Below are 19,503 nucleotides of genomic sequence, written 5' to 3' on the forward strand. Positions count from 1 at the left end.
ATTACCCTTGTCTTTTAGAGGAAATCTCACAGAATACTCCCAGTTTGATTATCTCTGATAGTGAAGCTGACGATGAAGAATCTGATAGTGATGGAAGTTCTGATGGTGATGAGGATTCTGACGCAGATGAATAAGGAAATAAGTCTGATGAAGATAATGAAGGATTAACCAAGAAATAGTCTTTATTTCTTCTTTGATTCTTTGTAGCACTTGTATATTTATTTCTTCTTTCTGTATATTGGTGTTTCTTTCATTTTGGCCTGCGTAAATCAAAACAATTCTTCTTTGCAATACAGTTAATCAATATAATCATTAATTCTTGAATTTTTGAGTAAGTCTCTATATGGAGACAAATATCATTTTCTAATTTCATGCATTCCCATACTTGTCTCTGTTATTTGAATCCAAATGAGAGATTTCATAAACTTTTTCTTATTGTATAATTTCGCAACCTTTTGCAAAGTGAATTTTGTTTCTTTTCAAAATCTCATTCCTGTATGGTCTTATTTTGCCTTCCCAATTAAAGGTCTTATCATGCCACCTCTTGTCATTGCGACAAAATTGCAGGACGTCCTTGCACTTTCATGCAATAACCCATTGATCTTTCCTTAACTTTTTCTTATGTATTATGGCCTCTTCAGGGATATTGCGACAATATGACAGGCCTAAATATTCTTGCGAAAATAAAGCCCCATGACATTGCCGTCTTGCGATGAAATCGCAGGACGTCTTTGCACTTTCATGCGAAAACCCATTGATCTCATCTTATCTTTTTCTTTTGTATTATTGCCTCTTCAGGAATGTTGCACAAATATGACAAGCCTTAATTATCCTTGCGAATAATAAGCCTCATGACATTTGTGTCTTAAGACACTTATCATCTCCCTAATAGAGGGTGCCGCCCTTATCTTCCCCCTGGTTGCCCCTTCAAGGAGGCGTACTTCTACCATACAAGGTTAGCTCCTCCCATCCAGTCTTAACAACAACCAGTTGTTTTCGCAGCCTCTTATCCCTTTTACCTATAGGGTTTATGGTTACGAGACTGTACCCTAAGTGGGGTTTTCTTCGGGCCGAGTGCAGTATAAGTCAAGACTTGTGAAGAATGGAAAGGACACTTCAAACACCCTCGGCACCCTTGACTCAACCGTGTACCTCGGCGCCTTGATCAGATCTGCACTCCTTGGGAGAGTCCTTATTACCTTAGTCGCCCAACCTAAGTCATATGATTAAGTTGAGAATCCAAGGTGCCTCTCCCGGATGGGCTTTATTGACCCCAAATCTCCATGACTCAGGTTCCGGTGGCGGTGTAGCCTTTCCCTGAGCCATGTAACAGGTACCCCCTAATATGACGTACTTTAGGTCTTACATTTGCCTCTTGCGAAATTTTATTCTCGAACTAGGGTGTACGCCATAAAGGTTCGCCTCTTTATCTTTTGTCATTCTTTTCTAATTATTTTATGTAAAATTCATTGTCTCTGCGAGAGTCTCGCAATTCATAACATTTTATCTGAACTTCGCAAACTCAATTTTGTTGTTCAATCAAATGTATTTTTGAGAATTTTACTTATTGCGAGATTATCGCAACAACTTAATCATTCATACATTTCTTGCTTTTATTACTTTTTCCCTCCTCTGCTTCTTTATTATTTTCTGCTACTGCTTCCTTATTAATGATTTTGTAACATCTCTTCTCCTTTATTTTCGATTGTATCTACCATCAACTTCTCACTTCTTTGTACATCCTTGATTTTGTGTCGCCAGTTTTCCTTCTTGTTTGCTCTTCCTTTGCAAGATTTTATCTCAGTTTCGTAACATTTCTTTCCTTCAACCCAATCTCCCTTTATGATTCCTACACCGTTGGGGTGAGGGAATTTGATGCATTGATAGAAAGTTGAAGCTACACCTAGAATCCCATGTATTCAAGGTCGACCAATTAATGCATTGTAGAGTGATTCTACATCAACGACACAGAATGAGATTTCTGACAATATTCCCTTCAATGGAATTTGCATAGTAACCCCCCCTTTAGGCTTGTTAGCAGTACCATTAAAACCATGTATCTTATATGTTGATGGTATAAGATCATCATCTCTTCCACCCATGGTTTTATAAGTATGATAAAATAAGATGTTCACAGAGCTTCCAGTATCGACTAAGATTCTATTGATTGCCCATGAATCTTCAGCTTCATCATCCTCATCTTCTTTTGGTTTTGGATTAATCTCTAATTTTATTACCAATGGATTGTCATGCACCTCTTCTCCTTCGGGAACTTCTTCTGCAGTAAAGGAAATTATATGTTTCCCATTCTTCTAGTTGCGAAATTTTCGCAATATTCATAATTTCTTTTCCATTATTATGTCTTGCGAATACTCGACTTAAAACATTATCATGAAAGTCTTCAATTTTCTTATATGAATGTACGATAGAGTGACATAATAGATTTTTTGCTTTTGCACCAACTTCTATGAAGAATGTTTCTTTCTTTTTCATTGTATTCACTTTGTGATGTTCTGGTGGTGGTGGTAATGGTTGAGGTTGTGGATGCCCTACCAGAAATTCGTTTAATTTTCCTTGATCTATCATTCTCAAAATAATCCTCTTTATATTTATGCAATCGTTTGTGGTATGTCCATGAAAATGATGATAAGAACAAAATTCATGACTTCTGTGATTTGGAGGTGGTTCCGTTCCCATGTTCCACGGTGTTGGTATATTTTCCATCAAGATTATAGCTTCCCATATCTTCTCCACACTTGCATTTAGAGGTGGCATCTTGATTTCTTCCCATACTACCTTATGACCTCATTGTCCTCTACTAAAGTTTAGTCTTTGACCTCCATAAGTTTCTTGCGGTTGATTGAGTCTTTGAATCTTGTTATTTCCTCCACGACTGTAGAAATTTCTTTCTCTTTCATACTCTTCTTGATCTCGACTTCCCATAGATACCAACTTCTGCTGATTGTTACCTGTCACCTTTTTTTGTTGTACTTGCGAAGTATTCGCCACTGTATTTAATAGATTGGGTAATAAGCTCGCATTCGCTGCTTGTGAGATGGTATTCGCAACTGGATATGATTCCATTTCATTTTTTCTTTCCTCCAAAGCAATATATTCTTCTTGAAGTTCTCGCAATTCAGTCATTGTAATTGTATTCTTGACTCTGAAAATTTGTAATTGTATTCCAAACATAGCATTGATAAATGATAATATGAGATATCTCTCATCTACGAGGCCAGCCATTTCGCTTCACATAGTTCTCCATCTTTTAGTCAAGTGTTTCAAACTTTCACCAATCCTTTGTTTTAATCCAAACACATCTTCTATACCAGGTCGTGAGGAATTATTACTTATATATGCTCCCAAGAATATGGTCTGCAAATGATTGAAGGTGGTTATTGTGTTCTTTGGTATACCTTCAAACCATTTTAATGCCTCTCCAGTTAAGCTGGATGCGAAATATTTGCACAATACCGCATCATGATTTTCCCATTGTAACATGCACCTCACATAAGATTCAATGTACTGAATTGCACAAGTTGTTCCATCGAAAATGCTGGTTAATGCAGGAAAATTGCATTTCGGTGGTATTCCTCCTAATTGTACTTCCCTTGTAAATGGAGTTTTCGCAGCTTCTTCTATTGCTTCATCCAATTGTCTTCTACCCACTTCTCCTATGTTATTTAGCATTCCTCTCATTTCTTCTAATTCTTTCAAGATTGGTTTATTTACTCCTGAATATTGAACCATTGGTCTCTTTAATTTTGCTTCTCTTCTTCTGCGTTCACGTCTATCTTCTCTTGAGAAATTTTGTATCTCTTCTTCATTATCCTCATCTCGTCTTCTTCTGCGATTCTCTTCCTCATCCCTATCTTGAATTCGCAAGTGATGATGTCGTTCATTTTACCCTCCATAATTTTGTCCATTTCTTATCAACTCAATTCGCTGTCTTCCAGCCATTCTCTTCACTCTATCATACTCCTCATTGAGATTATCATTATTCTGGTTTTGTATACGCCTTATTTCTCGGTTGTCATGATTGTTCTAGCGAATTGTCTTCTGAAGTTCTTGCTCTTCCATTTCCGCTCTCCACCTTTCACGTTCGCAGATTAAACGTGCTTGTTCAGCATTATGTCTTTCAATTTCTTCATCAATTGTCTGTTGATTTCTTTGATTTTCTCTCACATGTAAAATTCTTCTTCCCTCCTCTTGATTTCCTTCGCCATCTTGGTTATTTTGTCTCTGAATTTGCCCGTTCTCTTGATTTCCTCCAATTTTCCTATCATCAAAAGTTTCATTTTGTGGAATGTAACGATCATCAATTCTTTCTCTATTTTCGTGATATTCTTCATTAGGATTTGACATTTCTTCTTGAATATTGTTTCCAACATTGATTGTAGGTGAATTTTGCCTCATTTCTCTTCTAGTTGATCTGGAATATGATTTTGTAATACTTCTCGATCTTCTATTCTGCAATCTGATATTCTCCATCCTTAATTCGTGATTTTTTCTTGTTAAATTTGCACGTTCTTATGCCTCAGCTCTTCTTTCTTCATGTACTCTTCGTCTCAATGTTTCTAACGCTCCAATTTCTTCACCTCCATGAATTATTCCTTCATCTCCTTCTTGATTTCTCTCTTCCTGTCTGTAATTTCTATTTTGTTGCTCTTTTTCTATTTCTTCTGCTGAATTTGATCGCCAAGTGTGTACGCTCACTCTGTCATAATCTATATTCCTATCTTTAATTAGTGTTTGTTGAATTGGTGATTGAATTATATTTTCTTCCATTTCACTTCTTCCTCTTCCAGCAATTATTTTGCTTATTCTAATAGTAGTTGGTTTTTCGGATGTATTTCTTCTTCTAGTCATTTCTTCAATGCTAACAATGTTTCAAGAAATTATGAAAAATTCTTAATCAACTACTTTAAATTTCCACAAATCTCAATATCAATCTTTAGCTTTTTCTAGAATAATCTTCCACTCGTCCCTGTTTCTAGTGCCATTATGTAGTTGCAGGAAATCCTACACTACACCCCTCATATGATTTCATTATTGATCAGCTTATTTAGGTTAACGCTCTTAATTTTATTGATTAAATTCTGAATATTCTTACAAGACAAGGAAAATAAAAAAAATCAAGAATGATCTTTGTTCTGAACTTTCTCTCCCCTATTTACTTGTCTCTCATTCAAGAAAAGATCTCTCTCTCCTTTACAACTCGAATGACTATTTATAAGGAAATACATAGTGGATGACAGCTAATTTGTCCTTTCATTTCGGATATGGTTTGCGACATTCTCGGAACCTTACAAATGTTAACTTCGCAAGCTCTCTAATTTTCGCAAGACTATCACATCTTTCTCATGATACTTGCTGACGTTGTTTCTGAAACTGTTCTGCGACGCTATTGTGCAATTCCGTTGATAATTTCGCTGAGACATAATTGTTGCGAGAATCTGATACTACAGTGGAGACTTGAACTTATCTATCACTCAAAAGTCTATCTCTTCTATCTCCTACTTCTTATGAGATAAAAGTCGTATGCTATTTAGACTGGATCATACACATTTGATATTTCTAGTCGAGTATATCTCGCCTATCTATATCTCGAAATCATGTGTTGGTAAAGCATTTTCACTTTGATCGGGTTTATCTTCACCTAGTGACGAAAGTCATAATGTTTCAATCACTTTGAAAATCGCTTTGACGAGAAATAGTGTAACTACTATATAACATCCTCTAAGAATGTTTTAATTGTTGGAATGAGAGTTTAGGTCTATATAACCAATGATTTATATAAGCATTGTGTGGTAACACATATGTGCATAAGTCATATTCCTTAATCCGAAGTTTGCGAACTTTGTTGATTGAGAGAAACCGGAGGAATTGGCTTTGCCAAGTCCCCGAACTCAGTTTGCGAACTCAGTCCGCGAACTGACGGAAGTTCTCTTACCGAGAATTTCTGTTGGGATTTCCAAAAACTCGTTTGCGTGTTTAGTCCGCGAACTGGTGAAAGTCTCTTTGCCGAGATTTTCTGCTGAGTTTGGAAAACTCTGCCGGTTGCCTTAAGTCCGCGAACTTGTTTGCGAACTTGAGTGGGTTATGATCTAAAGATGTGCTCTAAACATGAAACTTAAATTACTAAGGAATGCAGTATGCAAACCGTGAATATAAAGTTCATGAGCCGATTCAAATCGAATCGAATCATCTTTGTTTCAATTGTGTCTTGTGTAGTTACATAAGATCTCATAGCAATTTAACAACTCTCTAACTAGTTCATTTGAGTCAATTGAACTAGTTATGGTGAAGAAGAACAAGGATAATATAAAATGCTCATATGGTTAACCTTTTGGGTTACTATGCTGAACCAACATACACGTACAAGTTTGGGCACGGTTTTCACAAACCCAGTAAACGTATATCTCAAGTGTGTGTGAGAAGATAAGTTTTCGATCTAACGGTTGAGAAATATTAGGTTGAATCTAAATCAGGTTTTCATCTAACGGTGAATATTGATTGTTTGTACCTAAGGCAAAACCCTGATTTGAAGATTATATAAAGGAGACATCTAGCATTGGGCAAAACTAATCCCACGCGTCTGTGTGCTACTAGTGCGCTCGATAGAGTCGATTCTCCTCTAACCTTTGGTTTTCTTCTCTAAAACTAGTTTAACGACTTAAAGACTTCATTGGGATTGTGAAGCCAGACCGATAATACTTTTATCGTAGTTGTGTGATCTGATCTTGCATCTTCTATCGTACGAGTACAATCTTATTGATTGACTTGAGATCGTGAGAGTTCTTAGATAGGCAAGATAAAGAAGCCACAAACATCTTCGTCTCACTGTTTGTGATTCCTCGACGTCCTCCTGTTTATACAAGTAAGACTGTTGAGAGGTGATTGATTAATCTAGGTTGTTCTTCGGGAATATAAGACCAGATTATCAATTGGTTCATGTTCACCTTGATTTCATATCATAAGACGGAACAAAAACCTAGAGTTCTTTTGTGGGAGACATATTTATCCTTTGAAAGACTTTTCTGTGTGAGACAGATTTTTTTATTATCAAGTCTGCGATTTTGGGTTGCAACAACTCTTAGTTGTGGGTGAGATGAGCTAAGAGAATCAAGTGCGTAGTGTCCTGCTGGGATCAGAGGCGTGAGGAGTACAACTGTACCTTGAGTTAGTGGGAGACTGATTGGGGTTCAACTATAGTCCAGTCCGAAGTTAGCTTGGAGTAGGCTAGTGTCTGTAGCGGCTTAATACAGTGTGTATTCAATCTGGACTAGGTCCCGGGGTTTTTCTGGATTTGCGGTTTCCTCGTTAACAAAACTTCTAATGTATGTGTTATTTCTTTTCCGCATAATATTTTTTATATGATTGAAATAATACAGGTTGTGCGTTAAAGATCATCAATTGGAAATCCGACCTTTGGTTGTTGATTATGTTGATGGTGGTTTTTGAACGAAGGGTAAAACCGTAAAACCTCACGTATAGCATGACATCACCAGTGACACTAGCACATTTATTAGAACATTTAACGCGCTTATGTAAAAATCACCAGGGTACCCTTTTTCAAATACTAAATTAGGGTTTCGACACACAAAACCCTAAGTCTACGCATACCGCACAGACATTGTGCAAAAGCATGGAAAACATGCCAAATGCACGTATCGTGCAATCATCACGCAATACATAGCAATTGCACGTACTGTGCAATCATTGCGCAAAAGCATGACAATCATGCCACTCACACATATCGTGCAATCACTGCACAAAAGCATGGCAAGCATGCCATAATGCACGTACCGTGCAACCATCACTCCATACATAGCAATTGCACGCACCGTGCAATCATTGCGCAAAGCATGGCAACCATGCCAAAACCGAGCCGCACAATCATTGCGCTTCACGACAACCATGCCAAATCCGAGACGCACAATCATTGCGCTATATATGGCAACCATGCCAAGATCCCAAAACGCGCGATCATTGCCACACACGCCATTGGCACATGCCAAGCGACTCTTGCAACCTGGCATACCAAGACGTGAAACCAAGGCCAAAGCCGCCACACGCGCCATTGGCACATGCCAAGCAACTATTGCAACCTGGCACGCCGAGCCTTGCAAACCAAGGCCAAATCCGCCACATGCGCCATTGGCACATGCCAAGCAACTCTTGCAACCTGCATTCCAAGCCGTGCAAACCAAGGCCAAAGCCGCCACACACGCCATTGGCACATGCCAAGCAACTCTTGCAAACTGGCATGCCAAGCCGTGCAAACCAAGGCCAAAGCCGCCACACGCGCCATTGGCACATGCCAAGCAACTCTTGCAACCTGGCATGCAACACTAGTACAAAAATGGGCTTAGGTGACAGTTTTTAACTGTCACCAAAATACTTCTGTAACAGTCTTGGAAAAATATTGCACTGTCACCAAAGCCTCTGTTACGAAAGGTCTAGTAAGAAACTGTTACAGAATCAGGATATAAGGTAACAGTTTCTTCATAAACCCGTTACTGTTGAAAACTTACGGTCACATTTTCTAAAAGAAACTGTCATCAGAAACTTGGTTTCTTGTACTAAGGTAACAGTTTTTTAATAAACCTGTCACAGTTGACCACGTACAACAACATTTTTTAAAATGAAACTGCCGTCGTAAAACCTCTTGTGTGACACATTTTCAGTAAAAACCGTCACCAGTACACACTTATCAGTAACACATTTTACATACAACTGCTACCGTATAATTAGATTTGCAGTGAGAAAATACTACAGTTATAGATGATATTTGAAAGTGAAAGATAGAGCTAAAAAGATATTGTATTTCTGATATTCAAGGTTCAACACCATAACAATATAAGACAAAATTAAATAGATATGTTATATCATTCTTTTTCATTACAGCAAAAAATATTTCCTGAACTCTAATCTCTAAACTAGCTTAGACTACCTCAGATTTCTTGAACTTTGATCCTCAAAAGTAGCTTCTGCTTCCTCTTGTGTGGAGATCTTGTTCTTGTCATTAGTAGAAGAATTTATGCACGCAACCATCATTTAAACTTATGAAGCAAAGCACTATAGATGCATGCAAAGTAGATCACATGTCCATATATTAAAAGATCGCCAAGACCGAACATCCTTCTTCCTAGGGCACATTAATTTTTTGAACTAGTAGTCATGGAAATGTGAAAAAATAATATTGTACGATGAATAATGCATCCCATGGATTCAACTATTCAAAATACAACAGAGAAAAGTGAAATATCACATTGATGTGTAACCATCTGGTTAGCTGTCTTGTAGTGTTGCAGTAATTTACTCTTATATCCAAAGAACGTTTATATCGTATCAAACGGAAACTAAGGCTTACTTGAAACCAGATAATAAAGTAGTGGATGAAGAACTTCTTCGGAAATATTGATGTAGTTGCAGGCTTGCAGCCATATGACAGAGATTTCCTGTAGCAAAGTTCACACTTATTAAATATCACATTACCTTTATAATAAGATAGGTAACAATTGTAAACCCAATTTAAATCACTCCATACAACATAACATGCCAATTAAAGTAATCAAGTAAAAAAACGAGCATCTCGTCGCGGAAAATTTTATGCTTTCTTAGAATGGAAGGAAAAACATTTGATGATAAATATAAATATTGCATCTCAGGAATGCAACTATTCAAGATGTTACTGAGAAAGATACAGTGTAAACACAAAACATATATATGGCGACTAGTAGGAACTGATAAGATTAGTTGTTAACAATGGACCAATGAAATGAATAATGAGACATTATACATATGCTTACTTCAAGCACTATGGAGCTTTCAAAATTTTGCTTCTTTGTAGTACTATCCTTCACTTCACTATTAGCAAGTGGTCAAGCACTTAGCAGTATAGTTCAAATTGTTCAAATTTTCATTAAATTAAACTAATGATATAAAACTATCTCGCAGGGCTAAATACAAGTGTGACTACTTTTATTCCCTTGGTAAAGCAATAACATGCCGGCTAACAGTAAAAGTGACACTTGATAAAAAAAAAAACTAACCTTGTAGCCAAGCCCGACCATGTAGTCTCCTTGATCCTCCTGTAATCATGATATCTTCTATTCTTTGCATCTGCACTAAGCTTGTCCTCCCTTATGCCAGATCCCATTCGCTACATTTTTTCTGCATATTGGTGCGACAAGCTAACTCTTTCTTTCCTCGGCATCTTAGAATATCTAGGATAGACTGGATAGACTTTAAAAGTTGTTTAGACAATGGACAAAGAAGTAAGAATAGTCTTCCCATCTGCACTCACTTGATCACTTGCTTTTGCAGTTATGATCTCAACTAACAAAGCTTGGAATGCAGGCGCACCACACTGGAGTGTCGACAATATTTTTAGATCGGATAACAAATATAGATACAATTAAGGTCGACCTGCATAATAAAAAAGTACCAACTATTAAAACAAATAAATGAAATCACAAACCGTTTATATTTGGCCAATGGGCCCCCTCTTGTATGAGATAATATTTAATAATAACACCACTCAAGCTCCTAGGGAGCACACTTAACAAATGATACTTAAACAACTCACTAACCTCAATGTCTGATCCTGACAAATTAAAGGATTCAAAGCCAACTTTGATGTAGGACAATCTAAACGCACATGAATCTGATTTTTCTGAAAAACTTGTGACAAAATATCTATTTCACTAATATAGATAGAAACCATGTCATCTTCCATAAGAGATACCAGGCGTAAAAAGCGACGAAACACTTTTCTGACAATCTAAACGCATATGAAACAACATTTATAATCTAAAAGCACATCAAACAACATTTATTATTCATGACAATCTAAACGCACGTCAAACAATGCAACATTTATAATCTAAAGCACCTGTCATAAGTCGCCCACACAATTACGTCATATAGTGACTTAATGTGATCCCGAAAACACTTTTCTGCATAAAATTTGTCTAAATCACAACGCCTTTGAGGATATCTTTCCACTTCATACTTTGACTCGGTCCAAGATGCATAGACAAATGTTGAATATACCTTAATGAAATTAAACTAAGTAAAAAAAAAGCCATAAATCCAAGTTAAAATCAGTTTGAATGCACCCATCCTAGACTTATCTCGCAGTATAGAATTGAAGCTAGATGTTGTAGCTGCTCTTAGTGGTGGAAGAAGCCTGCAAGTAAACAAAAAATTTAAGTAACCGGTTCAATATGAATGCTCAAACAAGCCCTATGAAAGAACAACAACGTGTGCTTTGGTCTCTGACCTGTAGGCCAGATTGAAGTATATCTGATTTTCACAAATATTCATCAACCTTCTCGGTGTGGTTTTTCTGTACCCAAACCAATTTGAGGCTGTTTTTTAAGAACCCACTCTTGAGCTGAGATATTTGTTTAGGGGGATTCTTGTTCAAACATTCAGTACTTGGCACCAATCTGCCGAATTAAGGACACCTTCATTCAAAAATCCAAAGATAAGCAAGCTTGAGATGAAATCTAGGCGACTTATTGAAAACCTCTGGAAAGCATCAGAGCCAAGCAAAATCTAAAGCATCCACCGCTTGATCTTGCACAAATAGTGCCTTCTTTGATATCAAACAGATGGTCCCTTCTCCCAGTGTGACATGATAGGTTGAGAGTAGCATAATTTATATTGAAAGAAATGAACAATGAAAGAACTAGTTGAACATTTAGAGTAGATGAACAACACTGACATGTAGAAACTCTACCCACCGAAGATCACAGATCTCTATTTGAATTCATCTGTGAACACAAAATTAACAATTAGGAAATGACAATAACAAGCTTGAAATCCTAAAATATCAAATGAAAAGACTCAAAAATCATGTTCTATCCAAAATCAACTGAAAAAGTAAGATAAACCCAAATCATAAACTGGAAATTTCACTAATACAAAATCGAATACTTATAAATCTTGTAAGAAATTACATACTTAAAAATCGCGACCACTATCAAGAACCCGATCAAGTAATTAACTCGATACAAGATTTTTTTAGAGAAAAGAAATAGAGAGATTCGTGTAGTTTTAAAGCTCGATTCCTGCACACAAGAACAAAATGGAAAAATCTCAGAGCGATCGAGATACATAAAAGATTGAAGTAAAAGATAAAACCTAGATTGCAGTAGAAGATTAGATCCCAGATTTTGTTAAGGGCAAAGACCATGAGAAGAGAGAGAGAGAGATGATGAGATCTTCTTGTACAAAGATGAGAATTTCCGATTGCCGAAAGAGATTAGGATTTTCATTTAATGGAAGGAAATAGATCGGATGGTGATGGTATTGAGAAATTGGTTAAGTTCTTCTTTTGGGGTTTCCAGTTATAAAAATGAGAGGAGGGGTCGAGACTGAGAGCAGTAACAAAACAGACTCACTAACATAACCGACCACAGCAGATAATGACTATATAGGGACTCAAACTACCAACATCGTGCGCCTGAGAATGTTGTATGGTTGAATTACATGAACATCAACAGTTTTTTATCAGAACTGTTATTTATAGATTTACACTTACATAACAGTTTTTACATAGATCAGTTACAAAAGATTAAAAATAGTAACAGTTTTAAAACTGTTGTTATACATCAGCGTACAATAACGTTTTTCTACAAGAATTTTCGCTGTGTAATCATTCAGTGACAGTTTGAAAACCGTCATCATTGTTCACTATTATTGGTGTGAGTTTTAGTAAGAACCTGTTACCTATATCTCATAGGTTCCTCTTTTGTAACAGTCCTTTAGTGAACTGTCATGGTTTTGTATATTGAACTGTCACCAAAGCCCATATTTGTACTAGTGCAAGCCGTGCAAACCAAGGCCAAAGACGCCACACGCGTCGTTGGCACATGCCAAGCAACTCTTGCAACCTGCCATGCCAAGCCGTGCAAACCAAGGCCGAAGCCGCCGCACATGCCATGCAGCCCTTGCACTTTGGCATGCCGCGACTACATTAAAGGACATGATTCCTCTTAAGATGCAAAATCTCGACCGTCAAAGGTCGCCACTGAGATGGCACGTCTCTCGGGCTTAGCTTATCAAATACCAGCGACATGCTGCATGTTTTCCACGAAAACACTCGAGACATCAATACATGTATAAATAGGTCTTACCTATTTCCACCAAAAAATAAGTTTTTGGTCAGGGAGAAATACAATACTCAGAAAGGCAACTCTTGCTAGCTTTCTCAAAGCTTTCATATTTTGATACAAGTCAAGCACTACTCTTCCAGAACTGCTCTGGTCTCAACACTCTCTCCGCTTCCCTCCCCAAACCAGCCCTTCTCCTCCTCTTTGTAACCGAAGCAAATCCGGAACGACCATTTCTTGGTTTAGGCCATATTTTTATAGATTGATCTCTCGAATCTAAATTACTCCCGTGCAGTACATTTGTTTAGGGTTTAGATTTGTTTCTCACTTACTCACCGAAATTACCAAAATCAGCAGAAACGATTTTCAGCCATAAACAATTGGCGACCACAGTGGGAGATTGATCTTTCGGTTACAATATCAGTTTCAATCCTCGATCTCATACTTCGATCCAGACATCAGGACGGCAGAAGCAAGCGGCTTGTTCAGGGATCTACAACTCGACTACTAAACAGCCTGGTCACCAGTCGTAAACCGCAAGAGACGTCTATGGACTTCACAAGAACTGAAAGCGAACGATTCAGTCACCAGGAAACTCCAAAACGACTTGGGACTTTCCGCAGTCACGACAATAATACATACAAATCCGGTTTTACACGCGAAGGATCTTATTTTCATCAAAATACCCAGAAAACTGAGTAAGTCTAGACTAGACGAAATATGCGATTTATTCCTTTAGGTTCTCGACAAAACCGTCATATTATTTCACCTTATGCCAACTAGCGACACACACTTTCATGAAATCAATATCATATTCGCAAGATATAATCAGAGTGAAACTATTAAAACCATTCATTTCAAAATAACCCAATATTCTCATAAAATACCAACCGTCTATCAAAACCAGTCCAAACTCTAAACCAGACACCCAATGTGCCTTTCAAACAACAGAAAAAGAGAACCTAAGTGAAAGTTTGGAATAAACAAAGAAACATTTAAGGAAAATAATCCAACAGCGTTCTACTCTTCTTGGAGAAATCCTCCCTTGCATCTTCGAGAGCCGCTCTTTTCAAGGTCAACATCTTGGAAAATTCTTCAACTTCTGCCTCCTGCCGTGCAATTTCATCCGCAGAAAGGCTTTTGACTGCTACGGCTTTCAACTTCTGGATCTCAGCAAAGCCTTTGACGAACCACGAAGCGTTGAACTTATTTTATACACACATATCACGATGATACTTCCAACTAATGATGACATCCTCAGAAACAGTATGGCCAGTCACTTCGCACATATCTTCGACTGAAGACAGGGCTTCTTCCACACGTTTGACCAGCGCGAATCGACTGGTGATCTTCCTAGACGTGGCGATGTGTCCATATCTTTCCAAGATCTTGGTATACAACACCTCGTACTTAGACAGCACGCTGAAGCCACCAACCAGCACATGACTTGGATAAGGGACCAAGTACGGGGGATCAAAAGTGGCGCCTGGAACCAGACCCGCGACTGGGAAAGGGTTTTCTACCACGCTTGCATCAACAGTCGTCAGAGCATCCTACACTATTCGAGTCTTGCCCAAATCTTTCGTTTGATCAACTTCCATCTTCAGGGCGCCAGTAGCAGTCGTCACAGCTGGAGGCAAATCCTCGCAAACCTCTATCTCAGAATCGTCTCTAGAATCGGATCCTCCCTGCAATCTTGAGTTAGACGTTTCCAAGAAAGAAGAAAAAAAACTATATGCAAAAGACTCACCGAACCACTTCCCGAAGAAGATCAAGTACTGCTGCCAAAAGAGCTACCTTCGTCTTCCAAACTCTTCTCTTTCTCTAAATCTTCCCTATCACAAGAGGGCTTGACACTACCGGCCTCTTTTGAAAGAGTTGTTGTCTCCTGACAGCGAGCAAGTGCAGTAAAGGCGTTAATACTACCGAAACCCTGGCGGAAACAAGATAAAAATATTCAGAAACGAAATGAAAGTTTACACGTTTTAATTGAACCAGCAAAAGAGGCGATACCTACCAGAATATTGGAGGAATTGAAAGACACTGGGGTCGCCGGGTCTGTCGAAACCGACCGAAATCCACCAGCACGGTTCTTCGACCTCTATTACTTCACCTGGGGACTGTACACATTCCCAGGTGGATTTCGCTTAGTTACAGGAGGATTTTTCAACATTGGATGATGTGCCAAAACCTCAGGATTGGGTCTACAACGGGCGTTCGCCACCATATGTTTTACAAAACCACGGATAGTAAGGAACTCATATTGCCAGAACTCATTATACTTGAAGGTCGTCGAAGGGATTCTTTCCGAAGGCAAGAAAGGTATACGCGTACCCGGTTCAAGAAAACTTGTATTGAGAACGACTGACAAAGAATTCTTTGGAGCAGCCGGCTGACGAGCAAGAGGTATCCCTTGGTCGAAACTCATGTGACGAGCATCACGATCGATATTATAGGAGGTTACTTGGAAAGTTCCCGTAAAGAAAGACGACATACAACTAGGCATGCAACTCTGCATAAACAAGTTCTCACGAACATTCAGACTACCTTTGGAAAGCAAAGTCATATTCAAAGCGGAAGCGATCTGACACGTCTTTCGTAACCGCCTCTTCGTATCCGTTCACTTTCAATCATCGCATTAATGGGGTAATTATCTTGGGAATCGGGAGTAGATATTTTATTTACTCTCGATCGTCTTCTCCTTTTCTCTTTTTACTCTCTTCCTTTTCTCTCTGCAACTATTACTTTCTTCTGTTGTTGTTCCTTTGATTAAAACCTTTTTGTTGTTCTTCTATCTTTGAGTTAATCACCACCTTCTCCCATTCTTATCACTCTTTTTACTCTTTCACATCTGATCTTGATTGATTTGATCATCTTTGTTCACCCTCATTCCCATACTTTTTTAAAAATGGTTCTCCAAGCAGGATGGCAAATTCAGAGAGATTTCGATAAAATTCAAGCAGAGTTTAAAGATAGAGGTTTTGCATTATCTATTCCTCCCAACTCAAAAACCACTTCTGCTCTCAACCCCAGATGGTTTTCACTTGATAACTGGAATGATCATAAGATCATCATTTCAGTCGGGAAAATTCTCGATGGTCTTCTTATCCCTCTTTATAATCCCCAAATTCCATTATTTTATACGATTCTTTCGGATGCGAGATTCTCGCATGCGGTCTTCCAATTGAGCGGTGATAGTATCAGTATTATGGTATAATATGCTCGGCTTGCTGCCGGGTTAGAGTCCCTCTATCCAAAAAAGGTTAGAAAAGCTGAGTATGCGGATGTAGAGATTAACCTTGAGGAGTATAAAGTAGAGAATTTATTTGCTCTTTATAAGATTGTTATTATGAAGAACGAGTCATCTCGCTGGGGTGTTGGACTGCAAAGGAAGGACGACATCGCAAAAGATAGTAGGATCATGCGAGATGTCGATTTCCATGATACCACTAATAATACTGCACGATATTCGAAGGATGATCGATGGAATGTTTTCCCCATCATCCTGAAAGGTCCTTACATTGCTGGTCTTCATGCTGATGGATCAATTAATTCTCTCCCTGAAGGTTTTCCCGCTTACAATCCTTGGGTATTCAAAGGGACCGAGAGAGAAGTTGTGGTATGTTATTCATAACTTCGCTTATTTACTTTTCGTCATTGATTGCATTCCTTATCTTATTAACCTTCTTGATTTCATATTTCCAGGTTGAAGAAGGATCTAAGGACTTATGGGAGACAGAGAACCTTGGAAGCGCTACGTTCGATCACTGATGAAGTAAGAAATACCTTCTCTTATATTTAAACAATATTGTTGCCTCTGTTTCTTATCTTTATATGTGTGCGAAGGTTGAAGCTGAAGAAGTCAGTGGTTCTGGCGAAGCTGTTGGCACTAAATGCAAAGGTATAATTCGCAACAAGAAGACTGCTTCTAAATCCTCTTCCAAGAATCCTTCAAAGAAGCGGAAAGCACCTTCTCCCTATCGTTCAAGCTCTCATTTTAGCGATGATGATGATATTCGTTTCACTGAAGACCCTTCAATCACATCTTTTATGGAGCAACTTTTTGGCATTTTTCTGATTCCATGTATACAATTGGAAATGAGCCACTCACTCGCACCTGCAATACCATTGTAAAAATTTGCGATTCTCATACTTTGGATGATGAATCTGAAAAAGCGGGGGTCTAACAAAACCCAATATTTGGCTTAGCAATCTGTATGGACAAACTCAAATATATACTTTCAAGATAATCAACAAGACTCAATCAATTAAAAGTATATCAACGAGTTTATATCTCTCTTTTGATTTGATTTACTCAAGCAGATCCTGCGAGTTCTACTCAAATACAAGGAATAACTTGGACGGTACCAAAGACCAATGTCCAAGGATCAATCAATGATAATCAACAACCAAAGGTTGGATTAATACAATTGATGATCTAAACCCACAACCTGTATTATTTCAATTATAAAGATAAACAATATAATGCGGATATAGAAATAACGCAGACACCATAATTTTGTTAACGAGGAAACCACAGTTGCAGAAAAACACCGGGACCTAGTCCAGATTGAATACACACTATATTAAGCCGCTACAGATACTAGCCTACTCAGATCTAACTTCGTACTGGACTATAGTTGAACCCCAATCAGTCTCCCACTGATCCAAGGTACAGTTGTACTCCCTACGCCTCTGATCCCAGCAGGATACTGTGCACTTGATTCTCTTAGCTGATCTCACCCACAACTAAGAGTTTCTACGACCCAAAATCGCAGGCTTTAACAATAAAAAAATCTGTCTCATACAGACAAGTCTATCAAAGGATTAATCTGTCTCCCACAGAAAAACCCTAAAGTTTTTGTTCCGTCTTTTGATAATAATCAAGGCGAACAGGAACCAATTGATAATCAGGTCTTATATTCCCGAAGAACATCCTAGATTAATCAATCACCTCACAACAATCTTAATTGTATGGTAGCAAAACAAGATGTTGTAGAATCACAAACGATGAGACGAAGGTGTTTGTGATTACTTTTATATCTTGCCTATCGGAGAACTCTCACAATATCAAGCCAATAAATATGATTGTACTATTACGATAGAAGATGCAAGAGCAGATCACACAACTACGATAAAAGTAGTATCGGCCTGTCTTCACAATCCAAATGAAGTCTTTACGCCGTTAACCTGGTTTTAGAAGAAGAAAACCAAAGGTTAAAGGAGAAACGACTCTAGTACGCAAACTAGTATCACACGTAAGGTGTGGGGATTAGTTTTGTACATTACTAGATGTCTCCTTTATATAGCCTTTCAAATCAGGGTTTTGCCTTAGTTTCAACGCAACCAATATTCATTGTTAGAAGAAAACATGATTTAGATTCAAGCTAATATTTCTCAACCGTTATATTGAAAACTTAGTTTGTCATACACAAATGACTGTACGCTTATAGGTTTGTTAACCGCACCCAAACATGTACATTGTTGGTTCAACAATAGTCTACCCAAAGAGGTTAACCATATGAGCGTTTCATACCAACCATGTTCTTCTTCACTATAACTAGTTCAATTGACTCAAATGAACTAGTTAAGAGAGTTGTTCAATTGCAAGGAAATCTTATGTAACTATACAAGACACAATTGAAACAAAGATGATTTATTTCACTCGAATCGGTTCATGAACTTTAATAGCCATGGTTTGCAAATGCATTCCTTGTCTTTTAAGATTAAGTTCATAAATCATCTTTAGATATATAACCTTCTCAAGTTCGCAGACTAGGTTCGCAGACTTAAGACACCGGATAGAGTTTACAACTCCAGCAGAAATTCTCGGGTTCGAGAACTTCGCCGGTTCACGGAATGGGTTTGCGGACTTGTCTACGCAAGTAGTTTGTCAACTCGAGCAGAAATTCTCGGGTTTGAGAACTTCGGCAGTTCGCGGACTGAGTTCGCGGACTTGGCACTTGCCATACTTCCGGTTCTCTTGATCAACAAAGTTCAAAAACTTGTGTTCAAGGAATCCATTGGTTATGTAATCTAAACTCTCATTCCAATCATTGAAACATTCTTAGAGGACGTTATATAATTGTTACACTATTTCTCTTCAAAGCAATTTTCAAAGTTATTGAAACATTCATGACTTTCGTCACTAGGTAAAGATAAACTTGGTCGAAGCGAAAAGCTTACCAACACATATTTCGAGATATAGATAGGCCAGGTATACTCGGCTCTAAATACCAAATGTGTATAATCTAGTCTATATATATATAGCATACGACTTTTATCTCAAAGAGTAGGAGACAGAATAGATAGACTTTTGAGTGACAGATAAGTTCAAGTCTCCACATACCTTTTTGTCGAGAAGTTCCACCAGTTC

At 38.0% G+C, this 19,503-nt stretch overlaps 1 long non-coding RNA gene across 1 annotated transcript; it reads right to left on the reverse strand.

The window, feature by feature from the left end:
• Positions 1–9,025: 9,025 nt before the first annotated feature.
• On the reverse strand, positions 9,026–11,160 carry LOC113327805. Its single transcript, XR_003349219.1, has 3 exons — positions 10,901–11,160; positions 10,059–10,434; positions 9,026–9,464 (listed from the first exon to the last, which is right to left on the reverse strand). It is a non-coding gene; the product is annotated as an uncharacterized LOC113327805 (long non-coding RNA).
• Between the last annotated feature and the right edge of the window lie 8,343 nt (positions 11,161–19,503).

This window comes from Papaver somniferum, unplaced genomic scaffold (assembly GCF_003573695.1).
Source record: "Papaver somniferum cultivar HN1 unplaced genomic scaffold, ASM357369v1 unplaced-scaffold_107, whole genome shotgun sequence".
NCBI classification, from domain to species: domain Eukaryota; kingdom Viridiplantae; phylum Streptophyta; class Magnoliopsida; order Ranunculales; family Papaveraceae; genus Papaver; species Papaver somniferum.